Below are 21,040 nucleotides of genomic sequence, written 5' to 3' on the forward strand. Positions count from 1 at the left end.
GGAGCTCCTATTTGGTTGAACTAAGTCTTGGGGAATCCTGAGGGGTCTAGGCTGGGGATGTGAATTTGCTTCTGTCAGTTGCCAAAGAGGCACTAACAACATGGGGCCACCTTTTCTCAGTGGTGTTTTTCCTTGTGACATGAGGACCATAGATTTGAACTCCAGACCTATGTTAGAACAGCTTTGCATTGCAAACTCTCAAGGGAAGGCTCTTCCACTCTGCAGCATTCACACCCAAAGACACAGCTCCTAAATTAGTCACTCTCATAATCCATTTCAATAAAATCTCCTCAGGAAGCTGATGATACCGATTCACAAAATGAAATAATTCCTTCACACTGTACTCCCTAGTTCCAGTAGTTTCTTGGTTTGGGCCTTCCCCCACGTTGACTACCTTCTTGGTGACCAGAGGTCTTAAAGGGGCTTTCTGTTGTCCCTGCACAATTTTTACCTTGCAGGGGTGGGAGCAGCTTTGAGGCGAGTGGCCCAAGTTCAGACTCTCTGAAATCTGCATTTCGCCTAGCATCAAGGTCTGACACAGTCTTGTCTTTTACTTTCAGTTTATCTATTATAGATAACAATAGCCAAGGGACTGAATATTTTGCCTTTCTCTTATTAGCTTGCACTTCCTTAGAGATGCATAGGGCAAGGTATGGGGAAAGGACACAGAGCTGCCAAGCCTTCTGAATGTGCGGCTCTTCCTGCATCTACATGCGTTCACCAACCCAGAAGCTCTCCCAACACTCTTTTTTTTGGTTTTTTTTTTTTTGGAGGCATCTTACATAGGCATGGTTGATTATATCATACATTGGCTATTGGTGATCCCATTCAATATTCAGCCCCTCTCCCCTGTCCAGAGGTCTGGGGGTGGGACCGAAAGTTCCACTACTAATCAACTGGTTGATTCTCTCCTCAACCAGCCCACATCCTTAGGGGCCCCCCTCCCAGTCCCCTCATTAACATAACAAAAGACACTTTTGTCACTCATCCCTTAGGGTATTCCAAGGTAAGTTTTAGGAGCTCTTTGAAAGAAATAGGACAAAGACCAAATATATATATTTCTTATAAACAACATCATCACAACATAAGACCCAGCACTTCCACTTCTAGGTATATACAAAAAAGAACAGAAAACAGTGACTCAAATTGATCCTTGTATGCTGTGTCCATTAGAGCATTATTTGCAATAGCCCAAAGGTAGAAACAATCCAAGTGTCCATCAAGGGAGGGATGGATAAACAAAATACATTCGAAGGAATTACACTATACTCATACAGTCCAACCACAAAAGGAATGTGGCTCTGATACATGCAGCCTGGACCTTGCAAACATTATGCCAAATGAACTAAACCAGACACTAAAGGACAAACACTGTATGAGTCTACTCATGTGAAATAGCTAGAATAGACAAAGTCATTGAGACACAAAGTAGATTAGAGGTTCCCAGAGGCTAGAGGAAAGGGGGATTGGGCAGCTATTACTTCATACTTACATAATTTCTGTCTAGGGTGACAAAAAAGTTCTTGAACTAGATAGTAGTGATTGTTGAACAACACTGTGAGTGTTAATTCATGCCACTGAATTGCACACATAAAATGGTTAAATTGACGAATCTTTGTAATATATAATTGTAACCACAATTAAAACCCTTAAGTAATGTAATATACCAAAAAATCATTGAATTATACACTTTAAATGAGTGAATTGTATAGTATGTGAATTATATATCAACGGAGCAGTTGATGTTTATAGTTTGTTATAATTTATCTAGGATTTAGTTGTATTGTAACAGGGAGGCTTTTTAGAATACTTGGTCTGCCCTATTGCTGAGGCAGAAGTCAACCTTCCTCTGTTCAGAGAGGGTGTCCTTATCTCCTGATCTAAACTAGAACCACCACCACCAAGACCACCACCACCATGGCAACTCCAAACCAACAGAGCCCACATCTGTCTTGTTCACCACGGCATCTCCACTAAATTCAAGTGTAAAAAGTCAAACATTTAAAAAATATTATCATCAGTAATAGCAAGAGTCTAAGGATCTTATTAATCAAAATTTAGTTTCCTAATTAAAAATATTAAAGTATGACAAGGTTATTCTAGACCGCTAGTGATTGCTGTCCTCTGCACCACATACTAAACAAAGTCGTAAGAGATGAAGATTGACTTGTTTACCAAGTTCTGGATCTATTCGTTTTCCAGTTACTTGTATAAAACAATGCAGCGTCAAGCTGCTCCCCCACTAAAGACTGTTTCTTAAGCACCTTAGTTGCCTTATGGGTTTTGTCCTATCTCATTTCCGTCCATCAAAGCATCCACTTCTTGAAGGCACTGACCATGTCTCTGATTTCTTTTGTCTTGCCTCAAGGGGCTTAGCTTTAGTGTGTGACCCATCCCGAGGGCCTTAGGAGACAGGGTTGACTGGCTGCTTGGGGTGGGAGAGATGGATATTCTATTCCCACTATCTTGTGCCATCCTCTGGGAATACTATGCCCCTCTGCAAGCTGGTCTACCTATTTCTATAGCAAGCCATAGAGAAGCTAACTCCCTCTGATCCTCCAGCACTAGACCTGACTCGGCTTTTCTTTTTCCTTGCCTGGTGAAGAGTGACTGGTCCTTAGAAGCTCTTCTCATAGGTCTCTGGGATGTAAAGTAGCATGCGAAACTTCAGGAATAGATCGAGTTTCTGTCAACGGATTTCTCACACCCAATGGTGACTCTCCCTTCACCTTCATTCTGGAATTTCCCCCACAAAACTGAAGTCCAGATCTCAGCTAGGCTATCAGCCCTCCAGATTATTCTTTCTACCTTTAAAACAATTTATCTCTGAATGGCCAAAGGTCACGATGACCTTTTGTTGTTTTGCATTTGTCAAGTGATCTCACCTCCATTACCTCATTTGGTTCATTAGCCCCATTTTTTTTTAAATGAATGAAGCATGAAAGCCTATCAAGGTTAAGTGACTTGTGCAAGACCGCAGGGCTAGTTACAGAGCTGATACTAGGACTCAAGACTTCTTTTACTCTGACACATCAGATGCCTAAGTTACACAGCAAAGGCACTTATTTCCTAGGTGGGGAGACCTGGGTAAGGAAATCCAGTAGGGCACTCTGGGTAATATGAAAATATCTGTGCCCTGGGAAAGAAGACCATAGAAGGGGAGATGGGAAGGAGCAAGACTTTCTACCCTATTTTACCAGAAGCTGGTTGTGATTTAATAACCTGAGCTAGCCAGTGCCAGCTCCCCTGGAAGCCTGGCAACCCCTCAGTGCTCAAGGGTGTTTTTTCCTTAGCTTGTCTTTGCCATTTTCCAAGAGTCTCTGTGTCAGCTCCCACTGGGGCCTCGCAGGGATGAGAACAGCTGCAGAGGCGCTGGAGTTGGGCCGCTGAGTCCATGCCCAGGACCGACACCTGCCCTTCCACAGGGCCCTGGGGACAAGTTGGCTCAGAGAAACAGGGACGAGACAGAACTCCATTCATCAGAGAGAACTGGGGTGGAAAAACCCTGCTTGATCCCTTGGCACCACTAAGCTCTAAGGTTGGCCGTGAGCCCCACACAACTCCAGATTCTGTTCAGCAGGGTCAATTAAAATAAGAGAGTGTACTTGTAAGGCCCATTGCAGTTATCAGTTGCATTTAACGAGTTATCTGGTGTCTGCTATGCACAAAGTATGGCTTTGGAATTCAGCAGAGGAAGGAAAGGTTTGTTTCAAAAAGGAAGTTAATGTCTTCCTAGATTTTGGGTTAAATCCTGCCTTCGACTCACTGTGGAATCATATAAGTTGTTTTGTCTTTGGGTCTCAGTTTCCCCTGCTAGAGGCGAGAGTGCTGGTCTGGAGCCTTTTGAGGTCCACGTCTTTTTTGTGTCACAAGCCCTTTTGAGAATTTGATGAAAGCTATCAATCTTCTTCTCAGAAAAATGCATATGTATAGGTAGATAGCTAATTTTTCTTATCGTTTCAGGGCTTTAATGTTTCCCTGAAGCCCATCTATATGTAAGAACCTCTGGACTAGTTGATTTCCAAGGTCTCTTCTAGCTCTGACAGTCTCTGAAACATTCCAAGTTGGACACAGTTAATGAGCAGAGACACCAGGGCCAGAATGCTGGCAGCTGCGGTGGAATCCCAGAGGCTTAACTGTCCCCCCCTTCCCAGGCTTCCTGAGACTCCAGTCCAAGGGAAGCAAAAGGATGTAAGCTCATTCTCTGCAAACTGAGTCCAAGGGAAGCAAAGGGGTGCAAACTGATTTACAGCAAACCAGAGACTGGAGTGTGCATCAGATGGTTGCCTCCCAGGATGCTGGAATTTAGCAAGGATATGACCTTTGTGGGAGAGAGTAGGCACGAGAGTCATGGCCTCTAAATGTGCCTCAATGGTTCGTTGGGGAAAGGACAAAGACCATGGACTATCCGATTGGTAAGGAACATACAGCTCAATTGCAGATGTTCTGAGCTGGTGACTTAGGAGCTGATTTTCAACATGGCTGCACAGAATATTAACGGCCATAAACCGACTGCATTCCTTACATAATATCCTTCCTTTATAAGACTAGATTTTAGTACTAAAAACAGATCAGGGGAGAAGAAAAGAAAGAGATTTGGTTGTGTGTACCAGTTGGGATCCCAGTAGGAAACCCAGGACACACTCAGAGTGGATAAACTGAATAGTTTAACAAAAGGGCTTGTTTACAAAAGTATGGGAAGGGTACAAAGAAGCCATAGGGGATACTGCAGTGTCCCAGGTGGGGTCCATTATCATCCTTATTCCTGAAAGAGAGAGGGAAGGCAGCAGTTACCAGAACCCAGAGGAAGGAGAGAGCATGAAAATGATATGAAAAGAGCTCCCTGACTGGAGCTGTGACTTTCAGTCAAAAGACGCCCAGCAACTTTTCAGGCAGGGGGCCAGCGAATAAACAGCCTAACCTTACTTTTCTCCTCTCTGCCAGGGTTCCCCATGGGCTAAACACAACCGGAATCCAGAAGACGAGGGAGCCTGTTGACATGGGTCAGCCTCCCGGGGCATGAAGCAGGGTGGCATAGGGTAGAAAGTAGAGAGTAAATCTGAAGAGGAAGTCCTGGCAAGTAGATCTGTCACTGCAGGCAAGAGAAAGGAACTATTATCATGGCCTTGAATGTGACATCCACCCAGCGGACCCTGTGACATCTGGGCAAGAACAACTGAAGAGGTGTGAACTGCAATTAAGCAACAATGATATCATTTTGCATGTGTAAAAGCCTTTATGTATTTCATGCTGCTTTCACCTCATTGTCTCATCTGAGCCACAGAGTTACCACGTAGGCAAATGGGTGATTCTAAGTCTGCGCGCACGAGGCACCTGAAGCTCAGCCAAGGTAAGGTGATTTGCAAGCTCAAATGTCAACAAAGAGGAAGACAGAGACTAGAACATGGGTTTGGACTCCTAGTCTAGGGCCATTTGCACTATACCTTATGGTTTTTCTGGGTCATGTCTCAGTCCACGGTGCCGCTCTGACAAGCCTTTATAGGACTCCTACTACTGACAAATGTGAAAATCCACCACAAAGGCAGCAATCAGGAACAAAACTGCATGGACTGCTTCTTCACATTTTGAAGAAAGGGTCAGTACAATGCGGTGGTGAGAAAACAGGCTGAGTTGGAAGATAAATAAGTGGGTACAATGTTCCTTGCAACTATTTTCCAGAGCAGAGAGTCCTAGACCCAGTTCTTCCCCCACCCTCTCTCTTTCTTCCTTTCTGGCTGCTGGGTGTCCTACCTCATCAGCTACAGACTTCCACTGCAGAGGATATCATAGCATGAAAGTAGGAAAGAAATGGAAATGAAGAAGTAAAAGCTCAAGGCAAATAATAAGAAAACAGAAACTTACCATGTCTTTTTGAACTCCATTGCAAAAAATAAAAACGTGTTTTCACACTTGTCCTAATTTGCATGTAAATCAAGAAGGAAAACCAGGAGTTGGTCTACCCTTGAGTTTGCAATTAAGTAAGACTGGAGGAAAATTCTGAGGGTTCAGTGTTCTTAGGAACTGCATAGTGCCTAATGGAAGAGATGAGTCAGGCACTAGATGTGAAAGGACGTTTGGGAAGGATGGGATTGCTGTTGCCTCTGCCTGCAACCTTAAATTCCTTGTTCTAAAGATAATTAGAAGCCAGTGAATCCTAGAAAGTTCAAAGCCAATGAGCTTTTATGATTCATAGATTCTAGAGCAGTTCTCAGCCCAGGGCCATTTTGCCTCCCTCTAACTCCCCCAAAGACATTGGGCAATATTTGGAGACATTTTGGGTTGTCACAACCTGGGGCTGGGGTTACTACAGACATCTGGTGGGTAGAGGCCAGGGATGCTGCTAAATGTCCTACCATGCATAGAGCAGAGCCACACAACAGAGAACTAAAGAATGATCTGGACCAAAACATCAATAGTACCAGGCTGGAGAAACCCTGCTCTAGGGCATCTCTCAACTGTTAAGATGTTACCTTTGCTGTGACCACAACACTCTCCACTCCCCAGCTGTAAAGATGGCCTCCTTGCTTCCACCCGTGGATGGCAGGCTGGCAACTCCCTAGAGCCAGCCCAATTTCAGCAGGCTATTGGGCTAGGGCAGAACTCGTCTCATTTCCCAGGGAGGTTTGTTGTTACTATTGTTCATCGCTATTGAGTTTTTGACCCTTGGCCTTACTTTAACCCCACTAAGAAGCTTATTTCCTAGTTCTTAACTGCTTGTCTGGTTAATGACTCACAGCCTGCCTAGACCTCTGGTTTTTGCAAAGCCCTTGGCTCTTCTAGTCCTGGCATCTTTCCCAGGCTCTGAGGTCCAACTTCATCCATGGTTTCAGTACAACACTGCTTTACTCATTCCATTCTGGGACACCAAATAGGGTTTGGGCTGGTAATTACCCTAGACCTGTTGCCTCTTGAATCTGTGTGAGAAAGCTGCCAGCCCCAAGAAGGAAAAGACTCAATGAAATATCAATAGTACAAGATACTCCTTCAATAGTACAACAATAGTACAATACTCCTTCCGTGACTGTCAAAGAAAGCTGTAAGAGAAAGACCGAGAAGATGCTCTCTGATGCAGCACATTTCAAAAGACTTCTGTGTCAGCTGGTTTAAGGAGAGACAGAAAGATGTCCTGCACAATGTTGTCTTAAATCTCGCCAAGCATGTACTTCATGTTTGAAGAAGAAAAAAAAAACACCAAGGATAAACTGAGACCCCGTGGTTGAGATAATGTCTGGTTTGGCCCTTTCTCAAGTGTCAGCCTCATACGCCTAGGAAGGAGTACAAAAAAGGAATTTGAAACAACAGAAAGTTGCCATGAAGGCAAGTAGGAGTAACTACTGTCTTCCTAACAAACTTTTATTTCTGAATTTTGAGACTCAGGGTGATATTTGTGCAAAGGGACTGGCTCCTAGTCCTGGTTCAGTCACACACTGCTATGTGATCATGGGCAAGTCACTCCAACACTTTATTCCTCATCTAAAAAAGTGGAACTGGTATGACTATGACTGTAGTTTTTCTTTCAATTTGGAACATAATGAAAGTGCCATGAAAAGCATTCATGCTCTATGAATGCAAATTATTATAATTATTTTGCAAAAGATGTGTGACCTAAGGGGAAAGGAAAGTGGATGAGGTGGGACCAAGCCAAGCTGGTAAAGTAAATCAGGTTTTGACAAAGGAGAGACAGAGACAAAGAGGTAGTGACACACAGGGGCAGGGGAGTGACAGACAGACAGAGGCAGAGAGAGACGGAGAATCTTATGTGAACTATCTTCATCCAGCTTCACAGCACCCAAGCTAGAGGGAAAATCCACTGTCTTTCTCTGCCCACACAGAGCATTTCACTTCCACATCCTGGGCATAGCTGTACCTATCTCCTTTTATAAAATCTGTACAACAAAGGACTCCCTAACATGACTTGGTAATGCATTCCAGGATCGATTTTTAGTCAAAAAGTTCTTTTGAATTCAATCGCTTGTTCAATAAGATTCACTGAATGCTTATGAGAATTTAGGCACCGTGGTAACCGTTAGGTAACAAAGAATAAGACACAGCTCTTGTCCTCGAGGAGCTGTCAGTCTGGTGGAAAATCCTTGGTTGAGTTCCTTCTGTCACAATTTAATTCTCTTCTTGCCTCTGACCTACATTTAATGGTCTGAAAAGTTGACTTTGGGACCTTGTTTATACAATCAGCTAAACTGCCTCCCAGTTCCAAGTTTTGACTCATAGCAATTGTTTTTTGAGCCTGTTAAGATTGAAAACTTACACAATTAAATTAGTTTCCCTTAAGAATGGGGGAAATAATCCAGGTCCAATATATTGGCAACCAATCCAACTTGTTGCTGGGAAAGGATGAGTTGGTTGCACATTTCTGAAAATGAATTTCTAGATGCTAGAGTATTCATAGCTTACTCTGCATCCTGCCAGGGTTGTACGTAATGCCTAGAGAGGATTATAACTGAACCCTCAGGAATAAAGCCCTAATAGTAGACATCTCCTATCCCTAAACATTTGGTAAAGGATATCTGAGAGCCTTTGACGGCCCCTTCAAATCACTCTCTTCATGTAAACCATCTTTAACGTTCCATTTCCACTTTCTTTTAGTTCATCTTCCCATTATGCCAAGCACCATGTGCCAAATTGGTTCAAACACAGCTAGAAGTCAAATACGCAAAGAAGTTAGGATGATTCCTGTGAGGAAGAGAGCTTCTGTGACAACCCTCAAGGAGGCCGGGAGACAAAATGCTTCTCTGAAGACACCCAGGAGGAACAGCTAGTGAAAGTTCTGTATTCTTCCCCTCCTCACAAAAAGGTCTTTCTTTTTTTCCCTCTTCAAATCCATTCCACCTCCCACACAGAGAGGCAGGACTAGTGGCAAGTTTAAGAAGGAATGCAAATTGAGGGATGTGTACAGGAAGACAGAAATAGACTGTATAAAATGGCAGCCCGTGTGATCGCCTGGAAGGAGCTCAACTCAAACCTTTTCACTGAGAGCAAAGCAACTCCTGTTTACATTTGTCCCTTGCATGGGCTGCTGGGATCAGGAGTCAGGCTTTCAATGGTTTACAGCAACAGGACAACCCCTTGGAGGGCTGGGGGCCTACTTCTCACTCTCCCTCTTACCCAGATAAGTGGTAAGATCCACATCGAGGGGACAAGAACCTTAGCTGGACGGAACCTGCGTGGTGACACTTCCCCATACCAATGAAAACCAGGCTTGTTGCAGCCTCTACAAAGTAAGCTCTAAGTGGAGTGTGGGAGACAAGCTATGGTCACTTGAATCTCATTTTCTCCACATTTACAGTAGATCAAGGCTCATTTAATAGATGGTTGAACAGAGCGTTTGGATGAATTTCATTTTCCGGTCACTGAAGGTTAGCCTTTTCAAAAATTCACTTATACTTTGGTTCCAAATTTTGTTCAAGCAAAGGTTTGGGGAAAAAAAAAACTAACTGAACATCAGACCCTGGCTATTTGTTATTCCCCTATCAAGGTGGAAAAATTGTTTTAATTATTGCAACATCTTTAGGATCGTGCCTTTGCACCCTCCCAGGCTAGCACTGGACTGGACATCTAGTAGGTTCACAGAACACTTCTTTTTTTAGCATTCCAACAAATCACCATTTTGCTGTATTAGTGTGTGTCTCCATAGCTATCTCTCTTTCACATACATACAGCCTCAAGTACATCTGTTATTAGCCTAATATCTTCAATTTCTTGAAATTGCTTCCTGTTTTGCTTTTATCTCTATCATTAACAGTTACTGACCTAGGCCCTCATCCGGAACTCAAGGGCAGATGTGCATTCTTCTGGTCATTTTTGTGCTGAGGTTATGCTTCAGCCATCCAAATTCAGCTCAGAGTAGACAAACTACAGCAAGAGGAGAGCATGGAGCCAAGAGAAGGGGAAGGGAAGAGAGACAGGGAGAGCCATCTGAAACGCTTGCTGGGCCATGGTTCAGAGAAAACTGCCTCCTTAGACTTGGCTGTCTTTCTAGGCCAGGCCTCTGTCAATAACACATTTACTGGCCATCCTGACTTCAGTTTCTGATTTGCCCAATTCAAATATACTTTTTCCAAGAAACAGCTCTTCTAGTCATGGCCCCTGACCATGACAAACAATGCTGTTGAAAGGTCCGAGTGAATGGGGTCATTTTCTCCAAGTGAGTCACCACCACCTGGAAAGTTCTTGGAAAATGGAAGAGGTGCCAGAAGGCTAAAGACAAGGAAATGTTGTCCTACTTTTTGAAAAGGGAAAGAAGTATATCTCAGAAAATATAAACCAATAATTAACTTGATGCTGATACCCAGAAAAATACTGCAAACGGACTATTAGAATACTGTTTGTGAGCACTCAAGAGAAATTAGGATTGCTAGACACAAATAAGGGTCAGCACAAGCCATGCCCAGCTACCTTTTCTTTTGATAAAACTTCTAGACATCTGTGGGGGATATAAAAATATAGTCTAAAGAACATATTTTGTGTACTGACTATGCCCTGGGCCAGGGTTGGCAAAATATTTCCTTCCTGAGCCCATGGCAGTAATCATTAACCCCTCACAAGACGCTAGCACTGAGTTCCTCCCCGATGTGCACGCCTTCTCAGTAGGCAGTCACTGTAGTTCACCTGACATCCCAGGCTGAAGGTCTGGAGATGCAGATAATACATAAGACCCTTCCAGAATTCATAAAATTGTAAAGTATGTTAGTCATTGAAATTCTAGTGTTATAAACATGGGACCCATCAATTCTGCTCCAAAGAAGAATGAGGGCATAGCAACACTTCACAGAGGAAGTGACATTAGAAATGGGTCTCAAGGGGCGCCTGGGTGGCACAGCGGTTGGGCGCCTGGGTGGCACAGCGGTTGGGCGTCTGCTTTCGGCTCAGGGCGTGATCCCGGTGTTATGGGATCGAGCCCCACATCAGGCTCCTCAGGTAAAGGAGCAGAAATGCCATAAAGTATAAGTCTGAAGTTTTTGAAGTTAGGTCTTGACTATACATTTGTTGGCAAATTGAAGAACTGGGGGTTTAATGTGAGTGTAACGAATTGTAGCTTTACTTGAACAGCCCTACCAAAAGAAATCCATTGATGTTAAACGACAGAATCAAGATTTCAGGAAGTTTTTTGGGGCACCTGGCTGGCTCAGTGGGTGGAGCACACGACTCTTGCTCTGGGGTCATGAGCTCAAGCACTTTGTTGGGTGTAGAGATCACTTGAAAACAAAATTTTAAAAAAAAGTTTTAGAAAGTTTTTTAAAGGGCAGGACTTATGTGCCAAAAAGCAAAGATTTCTAATGTTCCTTTGGGTTCCAGGAGAGATTATATTTAATACACTTAATAAATGTAGAGTTCCACATTTAGATTTCCAAAAATCAACTGTATATGATGGAGCAAGATGGATAGTAACAGCAGCCCTAGGGTTTTAGTTGGTCCCAAGGCTAATAAGAGTCATTAAGGTGTGAGAGTTAAGAGTGAGGAATAGAGTGACACAGTGAAAAGATCTCTGGAATGGGAGTTAAGAGACCCAAGTTTAGTTCTATTTCGCTAAGTCACTGTGTGACCTTAGTTAGTCGCTTTGCCTCTCTGGGCCACATTGTCCTCTGAAGAAATCAGACTCAATTCATGGTTTCCAAACTATGCTCTTCAGATCCTTGGGATGCTTTTTGGGCTACCTCGGGGAACAAGAAAGAAGTTGACATGAATGTTCTGTAACCTCCCACCCTCCTTTCATTTCAACAAGAGAAACTCCACTCTTTGGTATTTTGAGAATTAGGATTCTGGCTAAGATTTCATTTGCAAAATAATTCCATCGCAAGGGCACCTGGGTGGCTCAGTTGGTCAAGCACCTGCCTTCGGCTCAGGTCATGATCCTGGGGTCCTGGGATTGAGCCCCACGTTGGGCTCCCTGCTCAGCGGGGAGTCTGCTTCTCCCTCTGCCTCTCCCCATGCTCATGCTCTCTCTCAAATAAAAAAAAATTCCATTGCAAAAAAAAATAGTATGTTAAAACCAGGTAGCTCTAACATTGTAATCTTACACGACATTGAGAGGAACATTGTGTGCAAATTAGTAAAATTAGTTTCTCTATATGAACTCTGCAATGGTCAGACAATATCTGAACTCTCTTCCACTCTGGGCACCATGTTTTGAGATGAACATCGAGAAAATAGAGTGCATTTGGAGAAACATGACTCAGAATGGGAAAAGTATACATATATTAAAGATAATAGAGGTGCTTATCCTGGAAAACAGAAGATGTGGGGGACATGATAAACATATTTAAATATTCGAAGTCTTATCCTACATAAGAATGATTTGCTTTATTCTGGTTAGCTCTAGAAGACCGAACTGGAACTACTGGACAAAAAAATGTTCAGAACAGATTTTGACTCACCATAGGAAGGAACTTTTAAACACATAGCCTTATAAAGTAATGAACTTGCAATAAGAACAAAAAATGAGGTATAAATTTTGCAAAATAGAAGAGAAAATGATCAATATTTTCAGTTAGCAATAATTGTGCCTCAGATAAACCTCATTGGCCACAATCCTGCCACTGCGCAGACCTAAATCATTGTTATTCTCACACTGGATGATTATCTACTCAGAAAATTGCAGAAAATGAACAAAAATCCATGTGCTCCAGTAAGATAGTTTAGCAAGATGGCCGCATACAAGATCAACATACAAAATAATAGTTTTCTTATACTCTAGCAATAGTCAATTATTAAAAAGTTTAGAAGAAAAACTATTCTATTCACAAGAGCAAGAAAAATGATAAGATATCTAGAGATAAATCTATAAAAAATGTCTTGGACCTAGTTGGTAAAAACTATACAAATCTTTGTTGAAGAAAAAGATATTTTCATTTTCAAAATATTTTAAAGATGTCATTTCTCCTTAAACTTAGATATATGATTCAAGGCAGTCCAAATAAAAATCTCAGTAGCACTTTTATGAAAATTGATAATCTGTTTCTAAAGTTCATATGGAAGAAAAATGTATAAGAATAATGCATGATATCTTGGGGGAAAAAATCCCCAGCGGAGATTTACAACTTCAGACATCAAAATAAACTATAGTGTTTAAAACAGGGTAGTATTATGCCAGGAACAGGCAGAAATAAATCCATGGAACCGAGTTCATAAATGAATCGAGAGTCAAAATGACACAATCAGTGGAGAAATAATTATTTTATAAATTGGGATGAGACTTACCTATCTCTTTTGAAAAAAGGTAGACACTTCCCTATAGCTCACAACAAACACAAAAAATAGAGATGAACATAAAAGGAAAAAACAATAGGAATGTTTGAAGAAATAGAGAAGAATGCTTTGATCATCTTCAAGTAAGGAAGGCCTTCTTCAACAAGACCTAAAACACAGAAGCCACAAAGTAAAGGAGTAATAAATTTGATTATGCCAAAATTAGAGGCTTTTAATTTAACATTTTACAAAAAAAGAAGTGGTAAATAAATCAAATAAATAAATACAAGTTATAAGCCTGAGAATATTGGCTTCATATTCAACAAAGGATTACCTTCTAAAATATATATCAATGTTTTTTAAAAAGAACAAAGCATCCAATAGGAAAATGGCAAAGTAAACAAACAGGCAATTAATAACTATAGAAATTGAGTGAGTGAGAATTTTGGCCATTTGAAATTAATTAATTAATTAACCCAGTTATTATCCTTTTAGGAATCTAATGATACATGTACAAAGATGCTTATTACAGTATTGTATGTAACTGCAAAAATTGGAGGCAACCTAAACATCCACCAATAGAGGATTATTTCATGAACTACAATATATCCATACTAGAGAATACCATGCAACTGTTGGAAAGGAATGCAGTGGGAATGCATATACCCACATAGAAAGAGCTCCAAATGGTGCAAAAGCAGATTGTGGACAAATGGAGATTATGTGATCTTACTTAAGAATAGATATATTTATTTCTACCTCCATCTCTATGGAGGTTTCTCAAACTTGGTACTATTGACATCTGGTGTCAGATGATTATTTTTTGTGGGTTTTTTAAGATTTTATTTATTCATTTTAGAGAGAGTGAGAGCACGTGAGTGTGCGAGTGGGGAGGGGCAGAGGATGAGAGAGGGAATCTGAAGCCGACTCCACACTGAGTGCATAGCCCAGAGTAGGGCTCGAGCCCACAGCCATGAGATAATGACCTGAGCTGAAACCAAAAGTCTGATGTTCAACCCACTAGCCACCCAGGGGTCCCAAATGATTCTGGGGTTGTTTTGTTTTGTTTTGTTTTTCTAGGAGGAGCTGTCCTGCGCACTGCGGGAAGTTTAGCAACATTCCTGGCTACTACCCACTAGGTGACAGTAACATCCCACCCCCAGCTATGACAACCAAAAATGCTTCCAGACATTGCCAAATGTTCCCCTGAAAGACAAAATTGCTCTGGTTGAGAACCACTGATATAAATGTCTTTAGAAAGGGCTAGAAGGATACACATTGGACACTTAACAGTGGTCACCTCTGCACTGAGAAAGAGTAACTGGAGAGGAGGAGAAAGGACTTTCACATATTCTCTTTATACTTTTCGATTGCTTGACTCACATAAAAATGATGATGGATGAATATGTTATGTGTGTGCATTTTCAAAAGACACTAAAAAGCAATGAGCTTTGTGTCTCTGAGATGTTCTGAGTTGGAAAGACCACTTTCTAAAGGGAAATTGTCAGTATCTTTAAAAGAGCTAGACTTCAAGGGCTCCTGGGTGGCTCAGTCGGTTAAGCATCTGACTCTTGTCAGACGCTCACGTCATGATCTCAGAGTTGTGAAGTGGAGCCCTGCGTCGGGCTCCGTGGCTCAGCAGGGAGTCTTCTTGAGATTCTCCCTCTCACTCAGCCCCTCCCCTTGCTCGTGCTATCTCTCTCTCTAATAATAAATAAATAAATCTTTAAAAAAACAGCAAGATTTCAAACTCTTAACTTTCATTTCAACATATTTTGAAGTTTGGTTTTATTAATTTCACCTAAGCTCCTTAACTGTTATCATAAATCCAACCCTCAGGCCTATTGGGAACTATCTCCTTATAAAATGTGAAAAATAAACAAATCCCAAATACCCAACTAAGCAAATAACAAAGTTATTTTCCATCAAAGGCTCACTGTCCCTTCTTGTTTCTTCTGTAACTGGTTTTAAATCATCTGTGCATTTCATTTACAGTAAAATTTACAGCTATGATATGCAATGCTAATCCACAGTTTACCCTTATCATAGCTGACTTGTTCTTTTCCCCAAACGAATGATGGCAAACATAAGCATGGAAATGAAATTAGTGATACTCAAGCCAACTGCTCTATCTGTGTCTTGAGGTTATGGGATTAGCAATGGTCTCCCTGGAAATCTCTGGGTTTTATGAACAACAGCTATTCCAGTTAGCAACTGAGGAGCTGACACAGAAAATGTACTCATACATCCAGCTTGCCCTTCATTTCTGCGTCAAGATCCTGGGTCACATAGGACAGGCTGGGGTTTCAGCTAAACTTTTATTTTTGCTGTTGAGGAACAGAGGTATTAAGACCTTGCATGAATTCTGGGCAATAGATAAGACGTTAAGAGAAGGATCGTGGGAAAAGAGCAGGGTTTGAAGAGATTAAATGGGATGGTGAGAAGAGGTGGAGAAAGACTCACTAGTTCTGTTCATAAGAATTCTCTTGAATCAAGGCTTGAGTCAAAGTTTGTTCACAACACACTATCTTTGCTCCATTTCCAGCATCTTTGCCACATCCTCCATCCTTGCCTTCCATGTCAATTCTCTTTGAGAGGCAAGAGAGGGATATATTGGCCGATTCCTGCAGCAGTGAGGATTCAAGAAATGCGCCAGTGTGTCCTTGTTTCAAATTCGGTGGAAATACAGTACCTGAGCTGTTTGGTTGCCCACCATCATCCCAGCTCCACAGCTTGCTAGCACAGTTTTACCCCTAGGCCCCAAGGAGCAAGATGGGCCTGTGCCTGCTGACGAGCATCAGTCCTGGAGAAGACAGTGGCTTTGAGAGCACAAGAAATAGTTAACTATCAAAGGCAAGCTTCATTCTCAATCATTGCCAACCTTCCTCAATGAGAGCACTGTAGGCAGATTCAGAGGATGGCTGAAGCTGGGGACAGCTTTTCACAAAGGTGAATTATGGACTCCCAGGGTGAGATGTCTCCCTGGGGTGACAGTAGAGAGGTAGCGAGAGGCCCTACCCCTCCCAAATGCCTCTTCCCGCCTGCCTGAACAACCTGGCTGTCTTTCATTCTAAGAACATCAGAGCCACAACTGTTTGTGTTTTTAGCCAACAAATTCTATTTCACACTTACGTGGCAGATACTGTGTTAGGTGCTGGGGATACAGTGATGAACAAAAATAGGCCTGGTTCCTGCTCCCTTGTTACTTACAGACTATCAGGGGAGACTGATATTTATAAAATAATCACCCAAACAAACGCAGAATTACAACTGTGGTCAGCCTACCAAGGTGAGATACCTGACCCCCACTCACTTCAAAAAGAAAACCATCAACATGGCAGTCGATGGTCAGAAAGAGTTTAACCTACCTAAACTCAGACAAAGGTCCCAAAGTCCCTACCCTTCCCCTAACACTTCTTCTGAAACTGGTGATAACAGTTTGCTCCACCACGGACACAAGGCAACTGGGAGAGTCATGAGGTAGAAAATGTCTTCCACTTGTGAGGCAGAAGGATGACAAGCAAGCAACATGTTGGTAGCAGGGATTTAAAGCGCTTAGTATCAACAGTCCCCCAGCAGAAAGTAGGGCCCCAAGGGGACAGAGTAGGAGGGTGTGTGGGATGGAGCAACCAAAATAGACAGAGGGGACCAGAAAGACCAGATTGGGTAAGGCACAACTTGACCAAAGGCCAGGTCTGGTTGGGTCTTTGGGGCCCCTTCTTCTGATCCTGAAATTCACCAGGATGAAATCAATCAAGTTCTTCACCACAAAGGGGCATGGCTTCCAGGTACCCCGGTTTCCAATAATGCCCAAGAGTCTTGAAGAAGCCTTCTCTCTAGTTTTATTCTTTAGCCACTACATATGACATATTATACATTTTCCTTGCCACATCTCTTTCAGTTTATGCCTGTGGGGTGGGAAGCTAGTTGATACAACTGCTTATTTGCAGTGGTCACAATTACCCAACCCCATCTTTGGTTTCCTCATGTGGGCTAGACAACAGATGTTCTTAATGAAGATTAACTGAAATTTAATGGTCCTAATTGCCATTTGCACGGACAGCAGATACCATTCAGTTCACACGCTGCCTTTCATGATCCTTTATGCCTCATCACGTATCAGATTTGTATTTGCCTGGAGTGAATCTGACTGGCAGTACCTGCTGGCTACTCAGTGTTAAGATGCTGGCATAGCAAAGGCTCACAGTGCAGGGCAATGGGGAGCAGTGGTGAGAACGGGCCTGGGTAATGTGTTTCCTAATAGAGTTGCTTTCTTGGGTTCTCAGAAAGAGCAAGACAGGGTTATCTTGGCCTGGGTGGGATTCAGGCTCTATCTTAGGTAGAAAGGACAGAGAAGACACTGGGTTGGCTGACTTCTGTGTTTTTACAAAAGCGAACCTGCTCTCTTTTTTTTCTTACAAACCATTGGGAAGGTCTTGTAATACAAAAGTCAGCAAGAGATGTGGACACCACTGTTCACAGAAGAGAATATGTAGCAAGTTCGACAAATATATGGAGAGGTGCTCAACCTCATCTGTAACAAGGGAAATGCATATTAAAACAAAAGCAAGATACAGTTTTGCAACCATCTGAGTGGCAATTGTGAAAAACAAAGTAAGTTATCAAGTGTGGGTGAGGGTGTCAGAAAATTAAATATGTGGGCTCTTTGGAGGGCAATTGGTAGTAGGTGATAAAAAATTTTTTTTTATTCTTAATAAGATTTTATTTATTTATTTGAGAGAGAGAGAGGGAAAGCAAGCAGGGCGAGCAGCAGAAGGAGGGGGAGAAGCAGACTCCCCACTGAGCTGGGATAAAATTTTAGATGTGTGTTTTCCATAGCCCAGAAATTTTCACTCCCATACCTACTTTTGGAAAAGTCTGGCAAGCATGTTCAAGGAAGCATGAACAATGCAGCATTTGTTTTGATAGCCCCGGATCAGAAGCAACCTCATGTCCACAGATAAACTGCAAAATGCTATGAAGCTGTAAAAATAATGAGATAATATATGTTTTCTGTAGATGCACATAAGCTATGTGCAAACGTGCAGACAGAGCTCTGAAAGGTCACATCCACAAACCAGTTACCTCTGGGAAGGGGACTGAGGTGGGAGCAGCCGGGTAGGTCAAGAGGTCTTTAGTCTGCAGTACTATAATACTCTACCAGCGGAATATGTTCGTACAGTATTTAGGTGAAAATTAATTTAAATTGAAGGCAATATGGTTGGTTTTATGAGAAAATTTGCAAACCAGAGAAAGAGAAAAAAAAGATGCCTAATCCTGCCACCCAGACACTCTTCATTATAACTGTGATGTGTATCCTTCCAGTCTCTTTCATCTGTATATTTTATATAGTTGTGATCTATAATTTCTATCTGTCTATAATTCAAGGTTATTCAACATTGGCACTACTGACGTTTTGCATCGGATAATTCTCTGTGGGGGCCGTCCTGTGCATTGTAGGATGTTTATCAGTATCTCTGGTCACCACCCACTAGATGACAGCAGCATCCCCACAGTTAAGACAATTACAAATATTCGTGGATGTTAAATGTCCTTTCGCAAAACTGCTTTTGGTTGAGAACCATTGGTTGAATACATCGTTAGCATAAAGTCACAATAGGAATCTTCATCACCTATCTCATGCTTCCAAATGTAAGCCAGCGTGTTGTCTCTATTTTACTTTCAGATCCTGGCCTGTGGATCTCAACCTCAGCCTTGATAACCTGACCTTGCTTTCTCATTGCTCCTTTTCTAGGTTAGTTGGTTTGGAATTCTTCAACCCAGAAGTATACTCTGACTTATCACCAGTAAAGCAACGATACAGTAAGAGCCAAGCCTCTTCCCCTGACATCTGTGGACTGATGTTCTCACCATGGGTCAGGAAAGAGCGAGAGTAATCAGGAAAGCTAATAAGACTATAGAAAGTTATCAGTCCGGCTGTGGGTCAAAGTCAAGAATCTAAAGGTCAAGGCCAAGAAGAGGAAGCCAATTAGATCTCACCCCAGATAAGCTCACAGAAGAATCCAAGGCATGGTTGCTTGGCTAACAATGCTTCCGTCTGCCCTAACTGCTTTATGTAGACATTGTTTCGGCTCCTAGGGCATAGTCAATCCAGAGGGCAGACATAGGCCACAGAAGGGAGAGCATCTGCCTGAGGGGGTCAAGAGACCAGAGGCCCTAATGCTCAAATCCCAAAGTGACAAGGACAGGTTAACGTCAGGTATCGGGCTTACTCTTTAAGAAGACATTTACCGAGCGCCACCTATGGAACAGTGCACTAGGTGCTGAGGATGCCAAGATGATCCTGGAATGACTTCGTCTAAAATCTCTTTACCACAAATTTGCCAGAGAAGAACATTTCTCGGGAATCAAAATGTAAACGCAGTGAGAACGCCCCTCATTTTGAGCACGTAGACCACGTATCATGATCCATGCCTGTGCACTGTGAGCACTTAGACCATGTATCATGAACCAAAAGTGCATTTTGAGTTTCTGGGGCTTGGGGACCCCAGATTCAAGGAGAAGACTGACTTCATTTCCAGAGCAGGGGAGGGGGTGGTATCAGATTTCATCATGTGAACCTACAACATGGAAATCTGAATTTCTTGCTCCCTAATCTCCAAAAATGCTCACCTGGCCCTGGTTTTTGCAGCTCTAAGCTCAGTTGGAGGTCCCCTCTCCTGTGTCACTGTCTGGCCCCCTCACTCCCCAGTGCCCTGAGGGAGTGGAGATAGGTCGAGCACTTTATTTCCCAGGGGCAGAGGGCTGGGGGGGGTGCCTGGATCACGTCCTTGCCTGCCCATCTGGCCTTTTCCTGACAAGATGTTCCGTGACAATTTGAGATCTGCAGACACAAGGAAAATGGAGCCAAGTGAGACGAACCCTGGTGTGAAATCTGGGGAGATGATAAAATCTCTTCTTAGCAGGAAAGGGAGCATTGTAGGATATCATTATGCCTTATAAATAACCCACTGTTTTCTAAAGAATGAGATGAGTTCAGAGAAGTTTCCGCAATGCTTTCTTGAAAATTGGGGTTGTTTTTTGTTTTTGTTTTTTTCTTTCTTTCTTTCTTTTTTTTTTTGCAACCAGGGTCAGTCACTGGCCAAATGCTAGACTAGCTCCAATTGGCATCCAATAGGATTCCTCATTCTGAAATACATATGTATTCGGTACTCTACTGAATACCTATTCTCTTTGTCTTCCGGTAGAATTTCCTTTGTTCTGGGTTTCTCTGGCATTAATAGCACCCAAGAGAGTGACAAATCACAAACGATGTGCTGAGCGGTAGGGTAGTCAGTGGCCCTTTGGGGCCAATTCACAATTCTGGGTCCCAGTGACGACCCCATCTCAATTTATATTTGCAAGCCAGGACTTGCCGGTGATAGCTGCAGACAGGGGAAGCCTAGAGCACAACTGAAAAAAAAAAGACCAGTTTGGGGCACCTGGGTGGCTCAGTCAGTTTAGCATCTGCCTTTGGCTCCAGTCATGATCCCGGGGTTCTGGGATTGAGTCTTGCATCAGTCTCCCTGCTTAGGGGGGAGCCTGTTTCTCCCTCCCCCACCAGCCCTGCTCATGCTCTCTCTCTCTCTCTCTCAAATGAATAAATAAAGCCTTAAAAAAAAAGGCCATTTTTTTTCGTTAGCCCCAACCTCCTAGCTGGTGGCCCCATCCCCCAATGGTGGGCCATTTTTTCCCAAGTTAGCCAAACCATCATGCCCCACTCCTTAGAGCCTTCATTCACAGCAAGATACAAACACAGACAATAGTTAAATATGCCATTTTTCCTCCCAAAAAGCATTTCAAACCACAAGCTGGAGGGCCAGGAAGATGTCTTTACTAT

General features: G+C 42.6%; 1 protein-coding gene and 1 non-coding gene across 7 annotated transcripts in view; both read right to left on the bottom strand.

The window, feature by feature from the left end:
* DCX (doublecortin) overlaps positions 1-21,040 on the bottom strand; it is a 111,203-nt gene that overhangs the window by 45,838 nt on the left and 44,325 nt on the right. The gene's annotated exons all lie outside the window — the stretch shown is intronic.
* Positions 12,419-12,563, bottom strand: LOC117797588. The gene has a single exon (XR_004622587.1). It is a non-coding gene; the product is annotated as a U4 spliceosomal RNA (small nuclear RNA).

This window comes from Ailuropoda melanoleuca, chromosome X (assembly GCF_002007445.2).
Source record: "Ailuropoda melanoleuca isolate Jingjing chromosome X, ASM200744v2, whole genome shotgun sequence".
NCBI classification, from domain to species: domain Eukaryota; kingdom Metazoa; phylum Chordata; class Mammalia; order Carnivora; family Ursidae; genus Ailuropoda; species Ailuropoda melanoleuca.